Source organism: Eubalaena glacialis, chromosome 14 (genome assembly GCF_028564815.1).
Source record: "Eubalaena glacialis isolate mEubGla1 chromosome 14, mEubGla1.1.hap2.+ XY, whole genome shotgun sequence".
Taxonomy (NCBI): Eukaryota; Metazoa; Chordata; class Mammalia; order Artiodactyla; family Balaenidae; genus Eubalaena; species Eubalaena glacialis.
The window spans coordinates 50,172,912-50,198,240 of NC_083729.1; the positions used below are offsets into that span (position 1 = coordinate 50,172,912).

The following is a 25,329-nucleotide window of genomic DNA, read 5'->3' on the forward strand; positions in this document are numbered from 1 at the left end:
GCCACAATTGTATCAGGACCTTTGTCCTGCATTTTTCCTGGTCCCACTCTTCTAGTTTGCTACCACTGTGTTCTGTAGAATGCTTCATGACAAAGTTTACTGAAGTCTACAGAATTAACCTGAGTTTGGCATCTTGCAATCCATTCTTGGATCTATTTAGCACAGGAGGAGAGCTTTATAAATGATGCAAGAGTTTCTTAGAGTTCTTTATAGAACAATTCAAATAGGGCTAAAAACAACCAAGAGGAGAGAGAAGTACACATTCACTTTCCCTGAATATGAACAAAAACAAAAGCATTTGCTATATGGTGTGAATTGGAGGAACTTATACTATTGAGCTGGTGCTTGTTGCCTGATAAAGGACAAGATTAGCGTCACTTTTCTGTAACTAAGCCTGTAATGGTGTCACAGCCTATTTGATGCCAATTGGTGTTCCTGAGGTCCTTGGTATAAAGCAACCTTTGCAAATGAGTAGTCAAAATGGTTGGAATAAGGAATAAAACCAGAGAGTAAAAAATGAATAGCTAATTCAACACTTAATTTCTTTTAATTTTGAGAGTCTTACATATGTGCTACCACTGTTAATGGGTGGGATGCTGATGATAGGGGAAGAGTTTTAAACTGTAAATTTATTTTCACCTCAGCTGCAGAATTCAAACCTGGCATGCCTTACACGTAACGCAGTTTGACCGTTCATTTGAAATAAATGTGCCGATAACCCTTAAAAGTGGTAATAAAATACTCTTTGCTCTACTGTACAGATGATTAATACCACTAAAGTAATTAAATTCCATTAGGCTTAGGTTCACATACCCAAGGAATTGGTGCCAGAATTTAGCCGTTCTCTAGTGAGGACAAAAGACTAATGCCTTTTAAAGCCATGTTTCACCAGGAAAATCCCAGGGAAGTCTATATTAACTTAGGACATCTGCTTGTTGTGATTGTTTGAGGTATTGATGCATTGGATCATTAGCAGGGTAGCGTGAACTAGTGTTTTCCTGTTGACAAGGATCTCTCACCAGGAGCTGCTAGCTTTCTGCAAGGGGAGAGAGAAAGCAAAGCAGGGCAGCCAAGTTGAGTCCTGTGAATGGCTTTGACTTACAGAATTATTGCTAACTGTATAGCCTCTGATGGTAGGAAACAGCATTTTGCCCCCAGCCATGTTTCCCAAGATCAAAGCCAAAGTAACTCTGTCTCCTGCTGTTTTGTAGCTGTAGATTCTTAAAGACTGGCATTATTGTCGTCGATGAACAGTTTGCCCCCTTTCAGATGGCTGCAGTAATGACCCACGGGGGAGGCAGTGGTTAGGCAATGCTGACAATGTGACCAGGTGCTGCAGCATAAGCGTTTCATTAAATATTGAAGCAATGGTTTTCAGTTACAGTGGCGAAAAGGGAATTTGGTCTATGTCCAAATACGTGGCTATTTTTTTCCTTCCACCTCTTCTAATCACATTATTTTTTGCATGACCTTTCTGCTGGAAATTAGCTGCCGTCCTGAAAAAGCATTGTGCGTAATCTACCTAAGGTAATTCTGCATTCCACTTTACACGCTGGTAATCATTCTTAATGTATGAATGATTTATTTAACGTTTTTTTTTTTCCTCAAAATATGCGAACCATAAAAAATAAACCTTACGATTATTTTCAGAGGTACCACGTGAAAGAATCCTGAATTTCCAAGGGAGAGATAGTTTGCAGAAACTGAGAACAGGACTGAAATGCATCTAAGAGTTAGGTTTTTATATGTATCATGTGAACAACAGTTTTAGAGCTTCAACACTGTTTCCATTTGGAGACCATGTTAAACCTGTCTGTGTAGTTTGTGAAACTGAATTCACAAGAGGACAACTCTGGTCATTTCTAAAGGAATACGGGGTTGCCTCTTCATTAGAGAAGGGTCTTTTCCTCAACTTCCTGTGTGAGCAAGCTCCCTAACAACTCACAACAATGGCCTGGCTGATTGCCATGTGACTTCCTGCCATGCGTATTCCTCATCCTCTGATTCCAGAATCCTCTAAGAGAAAGTGGGACTTAACATAGGACAAACATTTATAAATTGTAATAAAATACCACACACAGAAAACTCCCTCAGAACTGCTGGAGAAAAACCTGGTGCCTGTTGGAGACTATAAAAAGTAAACTGCAACCAAAATGTACAGTAAAACAAACCAAAGCTCCTTGTAGGAAAGAACACAGAATTTAAATAGTTTTGTCCCTGTTTTGTTTACAGTTAGGAAGAACTGAATTAAAATGCCATAATAACCAATCTTGTAATCTTTATCTTTCTTTCTTGTTCCATTTTTATTCCTTTGCTTTTTTTCCCCTCAAACTTATAGATATTAAATGGGTGTACCTATAAGATTAAAAAACATACTGAAAAATGACTATTTGTTGAACAGGTTTTCATATTATGACTAGTATTAGTGAGATAAAATAACTTTTAAAAGAGATAGACAAATTTCAATTACTTAAATTTATTGTTACAATTCCTTTTAGGCTGTGCTGTTCAAAGTACTTTAAGAAATGATTACATTCTTGTCACTGATAAATTCTTAAAAATATAGAGGTTTATACAGAATAGAAAAAAATGGAGGCTGCTGTAGATGAAAGCAAATAATGAAAAAAAAGAAGACTTGTTTAAAGAAGTAAATGCTATATCAAGTTTGTTTAAACCTATCTATGCTTAGTTGATGATATTATCACCCAGTAGTACTTTCACGTTGAAAATTGTCTATAGTCTTGAGACTGTTTCAAGAGACAACAACTGGGCAAAATTCTAGGGTTTTACAGTGAATACAGAAATGAATACAAATGTGTCTCTTGCCAGTACCATTGCTTGTAGCAGATCTAGACAAAACAGTTCCTAAAAAATGTTCATGATATTCCTCAAAGGAGTATATTTATCTATTTTCAAGTGCTGGATGGCATAGTTTCTCTGCTTTAAGAGTTTTCAGGAGCACTGCTGACATCTTCAAAGTTCAGTCTAATGGGATTGAATATTTTTTGAGAAGTCGGTAGGCATTGAAATTCATTCTTTTCTTTTTTTTATTATAATGTGAACATTCTGTTTTGACACAATTTCCTCTTCATTTCTTCATGACAATTTGCATGCACCGTTTAAATTATTCCTCATTATTCAACTGTATTCTTTGGGCTTCTCTGAAATACATATATATTAAGGATAGATTAATGCCAAAGAGCACATCCAAACTATTGCTTATGAGTCTATCGTGTGGCCAAAGGGGAACTATTTTTGGTAACTAGAGGAAAGATTGAGATACAGTTAGGTGGGAAAGGGAGGAGCTTTTTTTTCTAGGCTACTAACTAGATGATCTCTGTTCGGAATAAGATCTTGTGTAATATAATATATTAAAGAGGTTTTTTTCCTTTTTCTTTTTTAAACTTTCTTTTTATGATGAAATAAATACGTTTTAACCTTAACTTTTGTGGGGTTCCTGATTTTGTGATATATGGCCTTAAAGATGCTAAAATTATCTATATTAGGAGAAATCCCTCACTCTCAGAATGTTCTATATGTTGTGCAGTGATTTAGTAATATAAATCAACAAACATTTATTAAGTAACTATAGATACTTATCTCAAAAAATACTTTGGCTAAGGCATCTGAGGTCTGACCTTAAATATTTAATTTATAGAAATTGACTCTTTGGTGGTGCTTTCCCTGAGAACCTTGCATGCTCTTTTAAAGGTTAAGTCATGGCTTAACTTGTATTTGGTAGAATCCTGGCATCCTGTGAAAAACAACAAAGGATTTCTATACTAAAATGGAAAGCTGGTAGTTGTCCCGCTTCACCCTAATTACTTTTCTAATAACAATATTTCCATTTTAACCTTTTCTTTTAGGACTGCCCCCTTTTGAGACGCTGACTTTCTTTAGAGGCTTTTGAGCTAGGTAGCATTGCCAGAGAGAGCCAGAATTTGATCAGCACAGGGGCAATGCAAGGCATGCTCAAGGAGAACTTGGGGCTCTCGGTCATTAAAGATTGGGATTTTCAAAGGATTGAGTAGAACAGAGGTAGAAGATAGGGGTGATTGATAGACTGCATTCTTGTGTCCTCCCCAAGTTCATAGGTTGAAACCGCACCCCCCAATGGGATGTTATTAGGAGGTGGGGGCCATTGAGAGGTAATTGGATCATGAGGGTGGAGCTCGTATGATGGGATTAGAGATCTGATGAGAAGAGACAGGAGAGTGCTGGCTCTCCCCAAGCCCTGCCCTTCTTTCTCTCCTTACCTCCTCTCTGCCATGTGAGGACACAGCAAGAAGACAACCATCTGTGAACCAGGAAGAGGGCTCTCACCAGAACCCAATCATGCTGGCACTCTGATCTCGGACTTCCCAGTCTCTAGGGCTGTGAGAAATAAATTTCTGTTGTTTAAGCCACCTAGTTTATGGTATTTTTGTTATAGCAGCCCAGACTGACTAAGACAATGGGGAATGGAGCATTGAAAGTTCTGATGGTATGTGTAGCTGAGCCACATGAGAAGACAAGGAGGGAAGGAGGGAGAAAGAGGCAAGAAAATTATCAATAATTGTTGCTAAAAGGAACAATCCCCACGCCTGCCCAGGTCTGGGGGATAAGCTGAAGGGACAATCTAGCAAAAGCAAAGGCAAAGTTCCAAATAGGCAGAAATAAGTTAATGAGGGCGTGTCCAGGCATAACTGAAGAGGAAACTTTTGTTTCTCCTTTTGCTAGAGCTGTCACTTACTGAATGTTGAGGAGTGATGGGCATGCCGACCTCCTGCAACAGGAAAAGTCTAAAATTAGCATGGAAAGCAATCTAGAGCTTTTTCCCTACATTTTGTCTTCTTCTGGGGCTATTTTTGTCATTACGGTGTCAAAGGAGGAACTAAGGGAGAGGCCTCTGATATATTTATGTCTCAAGCATTGTTCCCAGTACTTCACAACTACTATTTTATTTAATACTCTCAAAATTACGCCAAGTAGCTCCAATAAGTGGAACCTTGGCATTTGTAAATGAGCCATTCACTATTATGACTCCTCATGAGTCACTGAAAAGTCTTCTGCATGACTGATTTTTAATGATACTGACAAAGGAGTCTGCATTGCTCTGCAAGGCTTATGTGTAAGGGTAAGTACTGGACAGTGAGTACACTTGGCGAATCTCCTAACATCCACACCTTTACATGTTTTTGTTTTCTTCTCTCATCACTCAGAATTTTTGTAATTTAAATACTTTTTCTTTTTTTTTGTGGGTGGAAAAAAAAATTCCTAGAGAAAGTCGGGTGCTAGGTGATAGAAATGAAGAAGTCTAAGAAAGTGAGAGGTTTTAGTTAAAAAATTCAAAGTTCTAGATACATTTATGAATGCAGTACTGCATCTGTCTGTAGCTCAAATCTGTGACTGAAGAATCCACTATATGCACTGAAAAGGTAGAAGAAAAAGTGACTCATAAAGCTGTTAAAAGAGTCAAAAGTTGTTCTTTAAATAAAAGGGGAAACTCTGTGAAAATTACAGATGGTAGGATTTATTTTAATAGCTTCATAAATGACTTAAAACCTGTATTTATAAGATCATTAGGGGTCTGAGGGAGTTGCCTAATTTTTTTCACTTACATTATTGCATTTCATAAGGAAAATTATATACTACTGTGGTATGTGGAAATTGAAGGATTTGAGAGGGACTCTAGTTTTATCCTTCACAATTGTCGATAGTGTTTTATTAGGCTCATTATTAGCCTCATTTTAGAAATGAGGTAACTAAAGAACAAAAAAGTTAAGACTGACAAACCAAGGGCACACAAGTAGCAAAGGGGAGCTGAGATAAACCTGGGTTTGACTCAAATGCCCTTTCCACATCAAAAATTTAACATAAAAACCTTTGAAGGTGTGACCTTAATTCATTTACATCAGACAGGTTGGGTCATGGACCAAGCAGTTTGCATATGACTTTTCAGAAATTTCAGACCACGTGGATCTTTTACTTAGGACAAATCCTACTGGTCTTAGACAGTCTGAGAAAGTCTTCAGTTATTTGCAAGTCCCTTGTGACCCTTCACATAATGTCAACTTGACTGCTCCAAGTTGAAGAGAAAAACACCCAGTGGTTGTGCTGGAGCTGGCTAGTACTGACTGGTTCACAAGAGCCAATTGTTAGATTGTCAGGCATTTTGTAAGCCCATTGTTAAATACAGCCATTATTTTTTTATATATATAAATTTATTTATTTATTTATTTATTTATTCTTGGCTGTGTTGGGTTTTTGTTGCTGCGCGCGGGCTTTCTCTAGTTGCGGCAAGCGGGAGCTACTCTTCGCTGCGGTGCGCGGGCTTCTCATTGCAGTGGCTTCTTTTGTTGCAGAGCACGGGCTCTAGGAGCCCGCGCTTCAGTAGTTGTGGCGCTCGGGTTCAGTAGTTGTGGCACACGGGCTTAGTTGCTCCACAGCATGCGGGATCTTCCCGGACCAGGGCTCAAACCTGTGTCCCCTGCATTGGCAGGCGAATTCTTAACCACTGCGCCACCAGGGAAGTCCAACACAGCCATTATTATAAATCAAATAATTAAACTTATAGATAAATTAATTATATTTAAGATAAAGGTAATAGATACTGAAAACTCATCACTTTTTAACTACTCTATGACATTTTACTATTGTCTATGATCTTGAGGTCATTTATGTCTATTGTATCTTTCTAGTGAAAATACTACATGGTGGTTTGCTACTGCGTATCTTTTCCCATGTCCTCCATTTAGTATCATCATTTCGGTAACTTGAAATCAGCCATGGTGGGAGTATTTTTACCAGGAAAATTGGCAAATTCTACAATCAGAGCCTTTTTCCCTCCCTGAGAGCTAGCTGTTAAAATTTACTAGCACACCTGTAGATAAAGCTTTATTAGTGTTTAACTGTGATTTTCTTGATCATTCCTTTGACAAAAGGAACCTGAGCTCCACTGGTTGAGAGATTCAGATTGAGGGGAGGTTTGGAAAAGCAAACATCTTCTTGTTCAAAATCAGTTTCTAGTTAAAGGAAATGAAATGAGGAAATCTTGGCAAACTCACTTATGTCTAAAACACAGGTTTTCTTGGAATTTTACCCACATGTCATATGGAAAGAAATCAAGATTGGATATTTCCGCTTATTGGGAAAATCAACACATATGTATTAAAACAGAAGGAAAAAGCTCATTTGTAATGAATTTGACCAATTGTGGTTCTGAGAGTGCAAAACTATTCTTCTCTAAGCTGCCAATACTTGAAAACTAAAAAGGGCACAAAACAGTCATGTGATTACAGACAGCATGTAGCAGCATGTCAGCAGTTGCTCAAAAGCAGGTATGAGAAGGACAGGAACCTGTTCCTAGGAGTCATCCTCCCTGCCCTGGGTTCTTGGACCTTTCTAGCTCCACTAAAATAGGTTTCAACTTTGATGAGTTATGGGTGCGAGAGAGAAGAGGATTTTTTTTTTTTTCGGTCTCAGGGTGCACATTCGCAGCTTTGAAAGTCTTTTACATTTTCATTCTTCATGCTGATGAGTCAGGCAGATTTATAGAACCATGTTATTATGGGTAGTGGAGACTGTGTCTCCTTGAAAGTAATGGCATGTGATTGCTTACTCCATTACTTTCAATGGGACTCAGTCGTTGCCATCCTTAGGGACTCAATCCCGTTGAAAGTAATAGTCTGAGACTGCCCCCATTGTTACCGTGCTTTAAATTGGACTGAATTTATACTGATCAGTATGGGCCAGCCACAGAAGTCTCACTTTTAAAAGATGTGGAGTTGATAACGTTTTTTGGCCAGCAGTTGGAAAGTTTAACTGCCTGTGTGGAGAATGTATTCTTACTATTTGAAACATTCATTTCTTAATGTCGAAGTGTTTTAACACTTAGCCTCTGAACTATTGGAGGAATTCATAACATGTCAGGAAAATTGTTTTTAAATTTTAATTCTTTCTTAGCTGTGCTCTATTCAGTCATTTCAGGAAAGAAGACATTCTTTTGCTTGGACATTAATTACTTTCTTGTGCTGAGAATACTTACATTTCTAGAACTGGAAAGAAACTTCACAGTATCACATTTTAGATGAGGAAACTGAGGTTCAAGATAATTTGCCATGGTCAAGGTCACAAAGGAAGAGCTTTGTCACAAAGTGGAGACCAGAAGAGCACTGGGCAGGATTACCCAATCCCATTTAACTCTTTGGAATTAGTTTATTTTTATACCTAGAAATACTAATGGCTTATTTCAGGATAAATTATACATTGCTATTTACACTTAAATAATAACATGTTTTAATTTTTCTCCTTAAAACAAGCATTTTCATATCTTGTTAGCATAAAATTCCTTTATGGTGAAAACATTCACTGTTGGGGGGAAAAAAGTACGACAGTATTGCAAAGGAGGCTGCCTAAAATGGTGTGAGAAAACAGCTCCAGATCTTACCTTTTCTCTAACTTTGCTCCTGTATTTGTATCGTAGTTTAGAAATGAGGCACATATAGTTTTTAAAATTTCTGCTCTAAGATTGTTAAAATGCCCAACCTTACTGTATTGTTATATAAAAAAGTTTTGCTGTAACTTCAGTAAAACTAGCAAAGGGTTATTTTATATTTAGTTGATACTAAAGCTTAAACATGGAGATACCTTGATATATATATAACAAAAGAAAACAGTTAATAAAATCATTAAGTATTATTCAGTTTGCACCTTATCATGAAGACTAATCATTTGTGAGTTGTAGTAAAGACCCTTATCTTCATTAGCAGTGCCAATAGCTGAAAGTATTGGCTAGTCCTCGATGCTCAGTGTAAAAAAATTCAATGCTTTGTCAATTATGTAATGAAAATGAGGGAGATATGAGCTTTGACAATTATAGCATAACCAGAAATTTAATTTATTGTTTTACTCAGTGTCGATATTATCGATGTATAGATTTTGACCGCATACACATGTGCATACATACTGCTTATCGAACTAATATTTGGATAGAACAATTGAATTAAAATACATTAGTTATGTTACTCTGAGAAACTGGTGTAATATGAGGGTGTAAATATGGATATTCTGTAAAATCTCCTCCATTCCCAGAGCCTGTGATAATGTGGTTTTAAAATTATAAATTTCAGTTAGGGCAGTGACTTTTTTTTTAATTGTATAACCATAGTTTATCCTACATCATTATTTAACTTTTTTTTTAAGTAAATGACCATATCAAAAAACCCACATGACGTACTAATCTGTGCCTTTAGAAGTCAGAGCCCACCCTTGGAGTGGTGGTGATGGTGGCTGACGGGTGAGGAGCATGAGGGGAACCTCTGGGTGCCAAATTGATGTTCTGTTTCTTGATCTGCGTGGTGGTTACACAATTGTGTTTGGTTTGTGAATATTCCTCAAGATGTACACTTTTCTGTATGTACATACTTGAATTAAAAGGGTCAAAATGATATTCACATATAAAGAATATGGTTAATTCCTTTTAAAAAAATCTGATATTCCAAAAGACTTACCTCCTTTGAAAAGTCCCTTCTAGAGTTTTTGTTTGTTTTTCTGTAATAGTAGAAGGCAGAGGTCAGCAAACTGTCCTCTGGGCCTCATCTGGTCCACTGCCTATTTTTGTATGGCCTGTTAGCTAAGCATGTTTTATACATTTTGAAATGATTGAAACATAATCAAAATAAGGATAATACTTCATGACACATGAAAATGATATGACATTCAAATTTCAGTGTCCAAAAATAAAGTTTTATTGGAACACAGCCACAGTCAATTCATTTCTTTATTTTCTGCTCTTTTCTGTTGTCTGTTTTACTGCCTTACAGCAGTTTTTGTGCTATGATGACAAGAGTTGAGGAATTGTGACAGAGATCACATGGCCTGCAAAACCTAAAATACTATCTGGCCTTTTAAGAAAATGTTTACTGTCTTGGGAAAAGGGTCAACCTTGGGGTCAGAGGTTGATTGATACGATCGTAACCGAAAGTGAGGGCCCAGCTGCTCTCTGCTCTGAAGCCAATAAAGAGGCAAGGTTGGTGGAAAGGAAAGTTTGCTTTATTTCTGAGGCCTGCGACCTGGGGGGTGGGGTGGACTCCTGTCCAAAGGCCGACTCCCACCCACTGACAACCAGTGGGCAAGAGCTTTTATAGGTGAACGGGGTGGCGGGGGGGCTACATGCAGAAACAGCACAGTCAGCTCTGACAGTCATCTTGAAATTGGTCATGCGTTAGTCTGATCCACGTCATCTTGAGTATTTTAAGTACAGTTAATCTTCAGTTCCAGGGTTGGTTTTTTCCCATTTTTTTGAGGCCAGATCTAGGAATTGTGGCAGCTATGTCATGGTCATCATGTAGTTAACTTCTTCCACCTGGTGGGGGGTTTTAGTATCTATGAGACAGCTCATAGGATATGGCTCAGAATATTATCTATAGCCCTTGAAGAGGAACTAAAGGTCCTTGACTATCCTTAATGACTAAACTATTATTGTTTATTCTTGTTGGACTGTTTTCCTTTGTTTCTGCATTTTCTTACTTCTCTGATGAAACTTACTCTTTGGCTAAAGTTTTTCCACAGACAAAAGGCAGGCTGAGGACATGGCGAGCAAGGACCATAGGGTCCTGCTTCGTTTCACTATTACAATTTAAATGGTGTATGAAACTAACCACCCATTGTATCAGCTAACTCAGATATTACCCACCCTTATCAGGATAGTTATTTTTGGAGTCTACATTTATTGTTCATGAGATCCCATGCATGAGTGATGAAAGCAAAACCAGCAATTTCATTGAAAACATATTTTCTTTGGGGTATTGCTACTTTCCCTTGTCCTTTTATCTTACCAGTTTTCAGCATCATTATGGAACCAGATTGTCTCTACCTTCACAAATTTCCTGCTGACTGAATTCATGCCCTGAGGCTGATAATCTGGTTAATATTGATATTTTGTAGTTTTCACGTGGGATCACACCAGACTTTATCTTCAAGATGTGTAGCGTTGATTTACCACATGCACTATGTGACCCTCAAGTATCTGTCAAAAGTTTCTTCAGTTAATTGTTTGTGTTTGTTTAGGCCGTTTCCTCAACTGGTGTCAGCCATGTTCTGAAAGTCACACACGTACACACACAGACCTCCATGTAGCCCTGTGGGCAGTTGTCCCCATGTTATGTCTCCTTGATCTAGTACATGCTTACAGTTTTCTTACATATGGTCAGTAGTAGCAACCTAACCAATATCATGGTTGCTTTGCTGATAAGAATCTTTTTGAGAAGTAAAGAGAGAGAGAGCTGTGAGTGCTCAAGTCTAGCCAGGGCCAGAGGAAGTCAAAGATCATAAGGCACCAGAAGCTGGACTGATCAGTGCTGCAAACAAAGCAAATGTTGTATGAAATAGGGTGAGAGTGTGAGAAGGAGCTTGTAATTCAGAACCATCTGAAAGAGGGAAAGCCATGCACCAACCACCCCAAACTGGACCTGTGCCACGATTCTGTAAGTCCTTCTCCTTTGTTTTTTTCTCCCATTTGTTCCATACATGTACATGGAATGAGAGCCTCTGGCTGTTGGACAGTCTGTCAAAAGTGGCCGCGGTGCACCCGGGACTGTAGGCGACAGCACATTGCAGTGGTTCCGAGCATGGTGTCTGCAGCCAGAGGGTCCAGACTCAAACACAGCTCTGTTACTTCCTGGCTGTATGTCCCTGACAGGTAACACATCCCATCAATGCTTCTGTTTCTTCATCTACAAGGTGGGGGCTAAGAGAGATAAAACAAGTGCTTTGAAAGATGCTCAGTTAATATTACCTATTATTGTTTTAGTTATCACTCTGAAGCTAAGAAAGTGTCCTCAGTATAATACTGGATGCCAGTATGGCAATAAATTGGCATAAATAATGTATGAAGTAACTCTAAACAGAATTTGTCTTTTGCCTAAAACTCACCTATTCTTCAACATCTAAAAAACATTGTTTGTCTTTATGGATGATATCATGCTTAAAACTTGCATCCTAAAATGTTTTAGACCTTATTCAGCATCTTAAATTCACTCGTTGCTAGAACAAATAGTTATTGAGAACCTACCGAGTACAGTACTATGCCAGGCCCTGGGGATTCATCGGCGAGGAAGGCTCACATGATTCTAGTGGGGCAAATAGAAGCAGAAATAAACAGCTGTGAGGGAAATAAACATTGTGTTCAAGTGTTGTGAATGAAAAAATAGAACATTGAACTAGAGAACTTCAAGGAGAAATATGCTTATGACAGAGTGATCAAAGCAGGCAGGGGAAACTCTTTGAGGGACAATTTAGTTTAGACTGAAGGGTGAAAAGGTACCAGCTAGGCTGACTGGGAAGGAGAGCATTCCAGGCACCCTGCACACAACACCTCTAAAAGTCCTGGGGTGAAAACTGTCCTGTTCAGAAGACTCCGAAGGGGAGTTGAAGCTTGGTGAGCAGGGTAGAGATTAGGGAAGACGATGAGAGTGGGGAAGTGGGCCAGGACAGATCTTGCAGGGTAGGGATGCTTCAACCACGTGGTTCATCTTCTACAGCGGGAGCGTCACAACATGTACGCGTGTGTCGGATGGGGGGGGTGGTGGCTAGGAGCATACATACCATGATCCTTATTTAGCAAATCATGCAGGGAATTCAAAATACCACCGTGAATGGAGCAATGATTTTATGTAGAATATATATCTAAAATAGCTATTATGAACATATATTTGTATGTCCTTATAAAAGATGGAATGTCTTAAAATTACATAATGTGACTTAATGTGTATGCACTTTAGGATTATTATTTAGTGTGTAAATATATTTACTTTCATGTTTCAAGCTTTTAAAAATCTTTCCCAGAAAAAGTATTTATTTTTATCCCTTCAAACCTGCATCTCCATTAAAAACTTTCCTTGTTTTCCTTATGTACGTGAAAATCCACATTAATTAGCATATTGATAGACTTTAAAGTGTAACGGGCATAACTGTTATTGAAATCAATGTTGGGGAGACCTGGGTGAAAGTGGTCCAGGTGGAAGCACCTCAGCTGTATTTTGCTCAGGCAGGATGATTCTATTGAAATTTCAAGTCTCTCTGGGTTTTTTTTCCAATCAGCCGCCTGGCTTAGAAACTCATGATGTGAATTTTTGATGGCAAAATTAGAAAATAAAGTGCCCTTCTCTTTTAAAAATAAATTTTGAATTCAAGAAGCGATCTGGCTAGACACTTGTATAAACTAACTTTACATTCCTGATGAATGAATATAACGCAGACAAGAAGTTTCACCTGGTTCCACAGTAATATGATTATATCCTGAGTTGGTGATAAGGTGGCACAGGTTCTGAACTTGCCTATTCTAACTAATTTATTGTAGAACGAGAACCAAGCCAAGTGTATCCACATAAGAGCTCGCCATGCCACCTAGGAAAAGTGTGTAATTATCCTGAGATGTCCCCTTACCTTAGGAATGGGACACAGGATCCAATGTGAGTCAAGTTATTCAACCTGGAGTTGGCGTTCCCCCAGCCCCTCCCTCCTTTGTCCAGGACTAATGCAGACAAATGCTGTAATCCTCTCATCCTGAGGTTGGCAGTTTGCCAGCTGTAGGGACATTAGCTCCTTATTAGCACCTCATCATCTGCCCACAGATCCACATTCCACCCAGAACAAAAATAAAGTGGCCTGGCCCATTGGAAGCTTTGGCCATTGCCAGAAGGAATGCCAGTGTGTGGGGTTCCTTATGGTTTTATGAGTTAGGAGTAAAAGAGAGATTCATATATTACTCAGATTCAAGAGATTAGTGGGCATATTGGTCAGATTATTTAATCATGTAAGACATCGAGGTACACTTTTTATAAATTCAAATTCCAACACTGACCTCGTTTCCAAAGAAATTAGAGATAGTCTGTTCATTTTCCTCCAGAATATGGTCTTTGATGATGATGATGATGATTTTTACTTCAATAAGATAGCATTACAAAGGTGCAGAGTAAAAAAGGAGAGATAGATGTTCTTAGCAGTAATTCTGAGATATTCTGGGCAAGCAGAAGAGTTTAGGTTGGTCTAAAATTCTTTGCAATAGTGAACAGGTAAAGTCCACTTGATAACGAAACAATTCTCATTAACAGCATTCCCCCCATCCCCACTTATTTTGTCCATAGAGCCTGTCTCAGTCACTCTGTGGTTACAAAATGTGTATATCTGTGAACACCCAAGTCAGTAAAAGCTTTGCAGATAAATATCCTCAAATCTGACTCTGTGGTCATTTCAGCCATCTGTGCCATCAATTTTGGTCACCATATATGCTAATCCTTTGGCATCAATGCACAGCTAACTGAAAAAGAGTTGAGAATTTTGAATTGGGTGTCTTGCTTTTGATTTTGACCTTGGGTGTAGAAATAGCTGAGAAACATTTCTTTTAGCTCTCAGATTTTCACCTTGGTGTCCACCCCACTCAAGGTCTGAGAATTAGGCAATTAAGAAAATAATGGTGCTTTGTGACCACCTAGAGGGGTGGGATAGGGAGGGTGGAAGGGAGACTCAAGAGGGAGAAGATATGGGGATATATGTATATGTACAGCTGATTCACTTTGTTATAAAGCAGAAACAAATTCTTTATTTAAAAAAAAAAGAATGGTTAATTATTATATTTTGTAATTTCCACTTTAGTTCAAATTCTGGCTGGCCAACAAGCTTCGTTTCTTTGAGGGCTAGTCTGCTTTCAGTACTTTGGATCTATGTCAGTCTGTACCTTCATACCCAATAATACAAATTGATTCTATGGGAAATGGTGAGGTCGGTCATTGTACCCAAACTGATAGCTTGCTTTGTTGGGATGGAAATATTAAGGCTTGCATTGTCTTTGTAAGATGGCCTTACACCTTCCAGATCACCAAAAGATATTAGGGTGCATAACAGATTCAAGATGGGAAGATGCTACATTTTCAGAAAAGGAATTACCTCTTAAGTTATGTTTCCATCCCTGAAAATATTCAGAAGGGAAACATATAACTATCAGTTGGGATAGTTTTATTCCCCTCTTAGATACCAAAAGGCTGTCTCTAATCACTTTTTAAAATCACTTCCAGCTCTATGAAATCCATAAGGCTCTGTGACTCTTATTTAACTTTTCATATTTGCAGTGTGTATGTGTGTGTGTGTGTGTGTGTGTAAAGAGAGGGGTCCTGTGTTGGTACCTGTCCCATCCCCCTCTGATTAATTTACATAGGGTATTTCTATTCTGACAGATCAAGCTCCTGGCTGTTTGAGTCTCTTTCTAACTGCAGCTGCCATCTGAATTCCTTTTGGACATAGTCCATTCATCTATAGTTCAAATTATATTTTTTCAAAATTAAAGAAAAAAATTAATTTCATGACATGTATGAGTTTCACTGAATAAGTGATGTTTATATGGTAACCAACAGCATCCCCACAAAATCTGGTCCTCAGACATGGAACTGTATTGTTTTTCTAAAGGCACAGGCCCTCTGGTATCATTCTCTAAAAGAATATTGTGGATTGGTTATCTAGTTTCTGTTTAAATATATATATATTGACAAGGAAACCAAGATATATACCATTCACAATCTGAGCTTTCTAATTCAAAAGTATAGTTATCACAAACATACTTCATAACTCAGCAATGCATAAAGTGTTTAAATAATAGATGGAGATGACAGATGTCATAAACATATATGAAATGGATTTAGTCAAATATATATGGCAAATTTCGAGAAGTGGTTTCAATCACAGTATTTTTGTTGTTGTTGATTTTTATCTATGATCTTTGGCAGTTTTAAATTAAGGCAGATGTCACCTTTAATTTATTGTCAGGTAGAAGGCACACTTATTTTGTACTCCAAGGATTTATTTAACTTAACTCTGTAATTGCTAGCAATATACAAGCTCATTATTTCACAATTTAGTATATTTGATGCCAGCTGTTATGGAGTTAATGGCAAAGTCAAAAGAAATGACATAAAGCACACTCTCATGTTTAGTGCAACCATCCTGTATTACCGTAAAAAATCTCCAGTCGGCCAGGAGTTCACTTTAGTATTGTTTCTTACTATTGTCATGAGTGAAAAATAAGATTTTTCCTCCAAATATTGCATTTGATATTTTGCTAAACATTAAACTTTTGGCCTCTCTTTTAAGGTATGAAAAACCTCTTTTACCTATTTTATTTTTCTGAAAGCTATTTATGGCAAAGCTGCAATTTAAAAAACTATTTTCTCTTCATGGGAGTGGGGTTTGAGAGGTGTCTGTATAAAAACTAAGAAGCAAATATGCTTTTAATTGGGTTATGTGTCAGTATTTTCTCCTCCTGGATATAAGTTGATTATTTCCTACTTATATTTTAATAGAAACTGTGGTTCTTAGGGGAACAATACCAAGATAAAAAAGCGTAACAACCCAATATGAATTCAGTAGCAAAATTCTGAAATTAGTGAAAAAAGATTTTCCTGTATTATAAGGAACTATGTATATATTATATATGATATATATTTATAGTGTTAAATAGCTACAGTGATTGCTATTGCTACCTTCACAATTTTGACACAAAATGTCAGTCTTCACAGACTAGCATCCCCGTGTAAAGCCATTGATTTATTTGTGTTTCCTTTGGTACACTTGTAAAATCTACCATTGTCCCAAAATTTTTTTGATTTGAAATCATGTAACTTTTTTTCTAAATATATTATTACATAGATGCACAAAAGGCAACGCTTGATATATTTCTTAAAATTGAACAGATGTTAAAATAAGAAATAGGATCGCAAACTATATTTTTAATTATAGGAATACTTAAAAATACTCCTCCACCCTCTTGTTAACTGATATATTTAAACCAATAATTTTACACGTTTTGTGAATTTGCGTATTTAACTTGGGAAAACTCACTCTTCACTGTGTGAGGCATAAAAAGAGAAAATGCGTTTCCAGGAAACAATTCACTAGTAATTTAGTCCAGCTATTTTCACTACTTAACTTTTGTGTTTTTTTCTTAAGTTCACCATAAGATGACATTTCATTATTAGATTTTTTTTTTTTTTTTAAATAGTCACTCACCAGATATTAAAGGATGCAATTGGTTTCAGTTCAGGAAGGTTTTAACTGCGTTTTAATTAGCTTAAAACATATGCTTCCATTTATCGTATTACGTGGAGTACATCCTATTCCATTTAGCTGAGTATTGAGGACTATTGTACAATATGGTGCTCAGGCTAAAACAATGAAATACTAATTGGATCCAGTAAAATAACTGTAACATTTCCGATTCCTATTAGGCAGGTTACGTAAATTAGGCTAATATAAAATGGTGCTTAATAGAATTGCAAATATGGTATGATGATACATTCAGACAGGAAAGACAGTGAAAGGGGATTTTGGAGGAAATCAAATACATTTGCATTACAATAAAACGTTTCCTGCTGTGAGGGCTCTTGCAAGGCTGGAAAAAACAACACTCCAGTACCACTCCCTCTTATTTACATAGGAATGCCATCCCTACCTCTTTCAGCTCCTATGAACAGTTGTCGGTAACAGAGAATAACATGCAGTTTTAAGTCTGTTGATGAATATAGTCCTTTTATTATTTCATTGGGCATCACATCTGAGATCTTCATATTGCAATGAGGGAGCATTTCCCTTCATATACAGTATGTCTTTTTATGATGAGAATGTACTTTCTAGGTTTGAAAAGCTGACTGCAGTCATTAGAACTGGATTGATATTTCCTGTTTCATCTACATTTATGTCTTGTGTTTATTTCCTTCTCTTCTTTTACGTTATTAGTCACTGGGTTGGATAGTTGTGACATGTGTATACACTTGAATCGTCCTAAAATGGAATAGAAGGTCTTCATATTCCTTTCCTCCAATGTCCTGGCCCCCTTGGACTTTCTTGTAAGTGTGAATTACAGCTACGTATGATATTTTAAATGAAGAAATTTCAGAAACTGTCACCGGAATGGAGAAAGGTAGAGTGATCCTTCTCCTAAAAATGCTTTAAACCAACACTAATTTCACCTTTGTTCATTAGCAGTCCCCATGGTGAGCTTGCTTCTGTGTTTTTGAGGAATCCGGAGCACTTTTTCTGGGCCAAAAGGTGTTCTGGGGAGGAGATTTTTGAAGCTGTCCCTCAAAGGAAAAGTTACCCAATGAAGTGAGGAAAGGACTACATTTTTCCCTTGCAAATACATTGATAAAAGAGCTTTCTGCTGAACTCACAAGCACCTTGTACCTTTCAGTTAGCTCCCAGCGCTCAGATTCCAGTGTTTCTGTGAAATGGCAGAGAGAGGGAAGACCATTCTGGGGCCTAGCATGCAAATGAGCAAACCACGTAAAGGAAAAGGAAATTTAAATCCCATCTATTGTATTCTAAGCAGGTTGCTAGCAAGCCTTTGTGGAGTGGTATAAAAACGAATCTCATCTTCTTCCTGCCATGAAAACTAAAAACATACTTTATTTCTCACTCACATCAGCAATTTTTATGCAGTTTTATCTTCAAAAAGGTTTTGTTTTTCTTAGGAGTTAAGTGTGTAACATTTTCATTCATGACACAAATTATTTTATCTGCATCTGTGCCTCTGATTTAGACCTTAATCTTTAGTTATGGAATTTCTCACTTTATTTATATTCACAGGTAGTCCTCTCCCTCTTTTTATGTTGGAATTAATACTATTTGCTTAAAGGAACAAGCAATTTTAAAAAGGCACTACATTGTATGGGGCATGCTTTCCTAGTGAAGCAAAGCAAGTTAAAATCCTCTAGATTCAAATTCCCTTCTCTTTCAGCTTTCAGCTGTGAAGAAAAGGATTTTCATCTAGATGTAAAAGATGGTAATTGTACAGTAAGGGAAAGGTCCTGGCCAATAAGAATGTGCCTGGGGGATGTGAAAAGAGGAGCAAAGAAAGAGTCATCAGGCCCTGCAGGCCGGACTTATTGGGAAGGAACACTTGACAAGCCACGCAAAGCAAAATGGTCAGCTAGCTAACTCGGTGCTTTGTCCACCAAACCAAATAATCCATTTGCTGGTTCTCTGCCCCCTTCCCCACCCCCTGCTTTAGTCACCAGAAAAAAAATTAAACTGATTGATTTGTTTCAGCCTTATTTCATATACGGAGAGTGTGTAGATCTTTAGATGTATTTATTTATCTCTATCATTATTTTCTTTTTCCCTGTCAATTAAACAAAAATCCAGGTACAATATAATTTCATATTAGTTAGAGGAGGCAACCCATTGTCCAGAGAAGGTCTCTGTTCTCGAATAACTTTAAAAAAAAATTGTACTTTTAAATAATTATTGATTCACGGGAAGATGCAAAAATAGTATGGAGAGGTCCTGTGTACCCTTCATCCCGTTTCCCCCACTGGTAACATCTGACATGATTATAGTACAACAGCAACACCAGAAAACTGAGATTGACACTATCCATAGGCCTTATTAGCTTTAACCAGTTTTACATGCATTCATTTGTATTTTTGTGTGTTTGTGTGTGCGCACTTGTGTAGTTCTAAGAAATTTTATCAAATAGCTTTTTTTTTTAGCTTAGTCATAGCTTTGTCAAAATAAAACAGCCAAATGGCTTAAACAGTGATGATATTTTACTAAATCTCTCATTATTTCAACATTTTATGATAGTTGAAAGTAAACCTTTTGTTATTACTGTTTGGGTTGTTGTTTTGGCTGTTTTGCTGTTTAAGAAGTGGACTCTTCACAGACATAGGAACATAAATGTTTGATTTAAAAGTGATGACCTAGATTTTGCAAGATATAATTGTAACCAAAATAAAAGCCCACATGGATAATTAATATAATTTGATTTTTATCACAAGTCCGACATTACTTTTTAATTACGCTTAGAGTTATAATTTTTCACCTTTCACACACATACCCATGTGCACACACACAGATATAAGCTTGCTGGAACCCTACTTTTGTCTCCTTGATCACTAATCGTTGTTTATGTGTGCGTGTTTATGTGTGCACACACATATAAATAGCTACAGACTGTACTTGCATAGATCTCTAGAGTACAAATACCTTCACTCAGGAGCCAGCAAACTCTGAACAGGGCCAGATAGTAAATATTTTAGGCCTTGCAGGCCGTACGTACAGTCTCTGTTGCAACTTCTCAACTCTGCCCTTGTAGCAGGAAATCAGCCTGAGACCATATGTAAATGAATGAACTTGGCTGTGTTCCAATAAAACGTTATTTATGGACACTGAAATTTGATATTATATAATTTCAAGTGTCATAAAATATTCTTCTTCTTTTAATTTGTATTCCAATATTTAGAAATATCCAAATCATTCTCAATTCACAGACCTTACCAAAACAGTCTGTGGACTGGATTTAGTCAGCAGGCTGTAGTTTTCTGAGCCCCATACTACACAAAAATTGGAATTTGGGGTGTGCTTTCACTGATGTGTGTGCACACAAAAATTTTTTTTCTCCTAATCTCCAATCTTATTCTTATCACCACTTGAGAAAGCATAGACAAGCTATAGGGAAGAAACATGCTAACATGAGAGAAAGCTCTTGATGCAATAGTAAAGTAACAGTAGATTGTTTCTTTTCTTCTTTTTTTCTCCCTTTCTCCCTTCCTTCCTTCCTTCCTTCCTTCCTTCCTTTCTTTTAGTTTAACATTGCATTAAGGGAACAGCTCAAGTTTCTCATTTTTCCCCTATTTTCTTGTCATGGATATATTAGCAGTACATGATGCATACTAATTATAAAGTTGGCTGTAACAAGAGTTCCTCTTGTGAATCCATTTAAGAACTGATTGTTTACTATCTTTTTCTGTAAGTATAAAATTTTAATTATGCCACTGACAGGAACTGTGCGTGATACAGTGCTCTACATTTATCACTGGGAGAGGGCCAGTTGCAGAGCTGTTTGACTTTGGAGAAATCCTGATGCGTTTGCAATGTTGAGCAGCAGGTGCCACATTATTATGTACAGAAAAGCAATTAGGAAGCATATTGGATGAATGGGGAGTGCATTAATATTAGCAAGTACATTTGTCAGTGGTTTTGATGCGAGTCTTTTTCTTTCCTTTATGCAACATTAAGATTGTGGCTCTCATAAATTCTCCCCTTAAATTGCCATCTGTTCCCTTGTCAGGCAGTAGTGAGGTAGAGAAAAGTTTTCTTGACAAAATGAAAGGGATTTCTTTTATTTAAAGTAGAAGCAAAAGAGCTGACAGAAAGTTGCAGAATTGTAGGTTGCGCAGTTAGGCTTTGCGTGTGTTAAGTAATTACCTTTGAATGTAACATTAACTGTAGAACCCTTTGATTTTTACAAGTTGCTATTTTCCCCCCAGTCATTTCGTGTATTTTAAAATTCAATAGGAAAGAGTTACAATTAGATTAATGCAGTGACAACCAACAATTGGCCACTTGGGTTAGGAAGTTTGAGGAAGGAATTGCTGATTTTTTATTGCCGTGCATCTTTCCATTTTGCTGGCCCACGGCCATGTTCCCATCCTGAAAGGATTTAAGATTAATAACTAGAATGTCTCCCCTCTTTAACTCTAGAGTATTTCTGAAATAAATAGCACTCAGTACAATAACAATTGAAAGAAATTCTCTGCACATTATGTACTGTAACAACTGGATATTATCTTCATGACAAACTCTGATGTATAATTATATTATTAAATTTTCCAAAATCTTCACTAACTGAAAAGCATAGTGAATAAGTGACTTTGGTTAATTGAGTTTTCTGGTTAACCAAAAGGTAATATAATTCTTTTAATTTCAACTACCTTAATTGGAATGTTTTTTTCTTGAATATATTTGTTCACTTTTTGAATTTAGCAATGGAGTATATAAAATATCATTAAATTTCTGCTTTTATGCACTTTCCTCATAATTTCTTATATCAGGCATTTTCAAAAATGCCTCAGAAAGAAGGGAGATTGGGCTTAACTTGTACCTCACAAAGAGCATAATCTAATTTTAAAAAAGGCTAGTATTGTCAGCATATCTTTTCCTACTTTGGAAATCAAAAGTCTTTTTGAAAGGAAAATCGAGTTGGTATACTTTCTGGTTGAGTTCTCATTGATTATAAGCACAGAGAAGAGGGAGTTACATGATTTTTCCACCCAGGCTAACTGCTGTCATGTGTAACCCGGTCCTGTTTACAGGTGGTCTTGGTGAGGATGCTGCAAATAGCAAGTTACACACTTTCCTTCTGGTTCTCTTGGGTCTGTAACTTGCTGTTTTGTGGCATTCTCACCACAGACACCTGTACACAGGTGAGGTCTTCTGGTTTCCTCTCCTGTTTGTTCCCAGGGTAACTAAGGTCAGGAGGACTGACAACCCAAGCTCACAGAAAACTAATGTATAATTAATGCTAGTTTATTCACTTAAAACAAGATTGGGTATAGCGTAACTGGTCAGCATGTTCGCTCCTTGCAGCTAGTCTTGTTAAAAAGCTGGAGTTTAAACCCTGTTTTTTGTTGGTGAGCAAGGCCTCACAGCCACTTAGTTTATCTGGATCGTAAAAGCCAGTGTCCTCAGGTTCTGATAGCCTTATGGATTTGTCTCCACTCCTGGAGTTCAGTTGTCCTCTACCCTGGACAAGGCTGAAGACATCTTGATAAACTCTTGATTTGGGAGTTCTCCATTTTCCTTGCCTCTTCAGTTTTAGCTCTGTTAGTAATATCCACGTTCCTTTGAAAAGTGGATATTCCCAAATTTTCTTCATCAGATGTAAGTGAACAATCTCTTATGTGACATCTTCAGAGGTGGCTGAGCTTATTTATTAGGGCTTGTTTTTCAGCATCTCAGAGGTATCTCAGTTCCACATTCTGGCTGCTCATATACACTCACTATCTCATATGAGGCACCTGGGTGCTAAAGGACAGTTTTAAAGTCTATCTGGGAGTGATTATGCCATGACCTTTCATCCTCACACTGGACAGCTAGCCTGGGCCACATATACAGAAACAAAAATCAGGTGAAGGGAAGGACAATTAGCTGGATAATTCAGGAAAGCAAAACCACAAAAGTAAGGATGAACATACCTTATCAGCATTTGCAATGAACTTTCCCACTTATTATCTCAGTACCTTCTCGTTAACAGCCCAGTGAAGCAGGCATTGTTCACCCACCTACTGCAAGTGAGGAAACTGACCCTCAGCCAGGCTTCCAGAATCATTCTGCAGGGAGGGGCAGGATTAGCAGGCAAATGAGGACCTACAAACTCTGGATCTGGTGCTTCCTCCTACCTCTCAGACCTCTTCTCAGTTTTTCTTATTTTACAAGGGAGAGTCTTTTAACTATAGTTCATCCATTTGCAGGTCCCAGTTTCTTCTGGTATTTGTTCAAACCTCCAGTTTGCTTTGTCAGGATAAGTGGATCCTACCCTGTCTCACTGACATGGAGAGTGTTTTGTTTAAACCAGGATGAATGGAAGGAGATGTCACCATGGTGGCTGGAAAAGAGCACCGGACTGGGAGTTAGGAGAGCTGACTTTTACATGAACTTGATGGATAGGTTTGGGCCAACCATTCAACCAAGTTAGACTTTACCTGTAAAATGAAGAACTTGGCCTTAGATATATCTTCCAAGCCCTGGTTTGGGGGTTCTATGTCTGTCTCATATTTTCCAGAGAGTTCCTGAGCTCCTCACCGTTCAAGGAGCTCAGTCTTCTGTTTTGGGGGCCTATATGTATCTGGATGCACTTGGCATGTCTGGGTTCCAGTCTCACCAGGCAGTATAGCAGCTCTGTGACCTAGGCAGGTAGAATCCCCGAACTTCTGCCTTGTTCACACAAAGAGAATGCAATGAAGATGATCATCTTTACTTTGCTGGCTTCATAAGGTTGTGTGAGGATCAAAAGAGATAATAGTTGTGAAAACATTTTAAAAACTGTAAAAAAAAAAAGAGTCCATGAACTTATATTAGCAATCTTTGTTAAATCATCATCTCTCTAGAGCACCTATTCTTCTCTCATTTTGTTCACTGGGCCTGTCTTGAAGGCTAGAGACACGTGCTGAAAGACATGCAGCACTTGGGGATGTCAGAGCCATAGTCCTCTAGGGCGACAGTTCTGTAGGAGTCTAGGTATTCCCCAAACCCAGCCTATTCTTGAAGCTAGAGAAATGTCTATGGGAAGATATGTGTACATTTAAGCCTCCTAGAGGAAAGAAAAAACATCACTATCCCTTAAAGAAGTGTTTTAAAACATGATTGCCTGGCAGCCTGGACATCTACTGGTGGCAAGAAAAAAATGCCTCCTGAGCTTTATAACTGGGTGTCTATCACTGCCTTCCAGCCATCCATCCAGGCAGGCAAACCCAAACCTACTTTCTGTCTCTCACTGCAGTGAGATCTAAAGCCCAGTATGTAATCCTTCTTGGGATATCTTTTGGATCTTTTCTTGGTTCCACAATTATTTATTTATTATTATGAAACCATCGCTTTGAATCTGAGCTTGAGTACAAAGTGGAGGGAAAAAAGGTTAAAAAAAAAGCAAAAAGTCAGAATCACAAAGGTTTGCTAACTGAAGTGACTTCCATATACCACTCCTTCCATTTCTCCTCCCTTCTCCTCCCTTCCACAGTGTGCACCCTGCTAATTTCAGTGCCACCACCCACCTACAGTCAGACCTCTTTGCAGGAGTTTAATCAGATGTACCTAATGGCTAAGTCCAAAATGCAGATGAATTTTGGACCACTTACCTGTCTTTCTCCTCTTTCCTTAGTGACCTGCTTTGCTGAGTCTAATCTCGGTAGAACTTGGCAGAACTCCCTTTGTCAAAAGTCAGCCACTCCTTAGGCATTTATTATGCACAATCACGTCTTGGATTATTAATCTTTTGTATTTATTTGTTTGGGATTAGTTTTGTATTTATTTGAGTCCTGTGTATGGATTAATTTTTTCGTATTTGTCTGAATCCTGTATATCAGGCACAGTGACATAGGTTGGTTCCCTGGTCCTACTAATGTAGGTTCATTTTTGTCTGTAGTTTCAAAGCACTTCTCAGAAGGTATATTTGAAATGAATAAGAGAAATAATGTCCTTGGTACACAGACATCAGTGTAACTGTCCCATGCCCCCTTCAAAATTACTAACTTAATTCACTTCCATGAATATTTTTTGCTAATCCCAATATTTATTGAACCTCAGTGTCATCGCCATTTATCAATATTGTGAAAGTTACTGGGAAAGGGAAATGAAATATAGGAGAGGATTCCTCTTCTAAAGTGATTTTACAGTTTGGTGAGAAGAGGAGTCAATGCATACAGACGTTTAGAGAAACATATAGCCAAACTGTAAATTTAGATGTGGAATATCATACCCACAGAAGCTCAGGGATGATAAATAGATCAATAGACTGGAGTTCAT

General features: G+C 37.7%; 1 long non-coding RNA gene across 3 annotated transcripts in view; it reads left to right on the forward strand.

Annotated features, from left to right (window-relative positions):
* Positions 1 to 25,329, forward strand: part of LOC133105377 (uncharacterized) — a 589,177-nt gene that overhangs the window by 85,340 nt on the left and 478,508 nt on the right. Inside the window, exon 1 of one of the 3 annotated variants that reach the window (XR_009703847.1) lies at positions 11,424 to 11,465. The exons of the other annotated variants lie outside the window; for them this stretch is intronic. This is a non-coding gene — a long non-coding RNA (uncharacterized LOC133105377). Of the gene's footprint in view, positions 1 to 11,423; positions 11,466 to 25,329 lie in introns of those variants that run through there. 3 annotated transcript variants of the gene reach the window in all.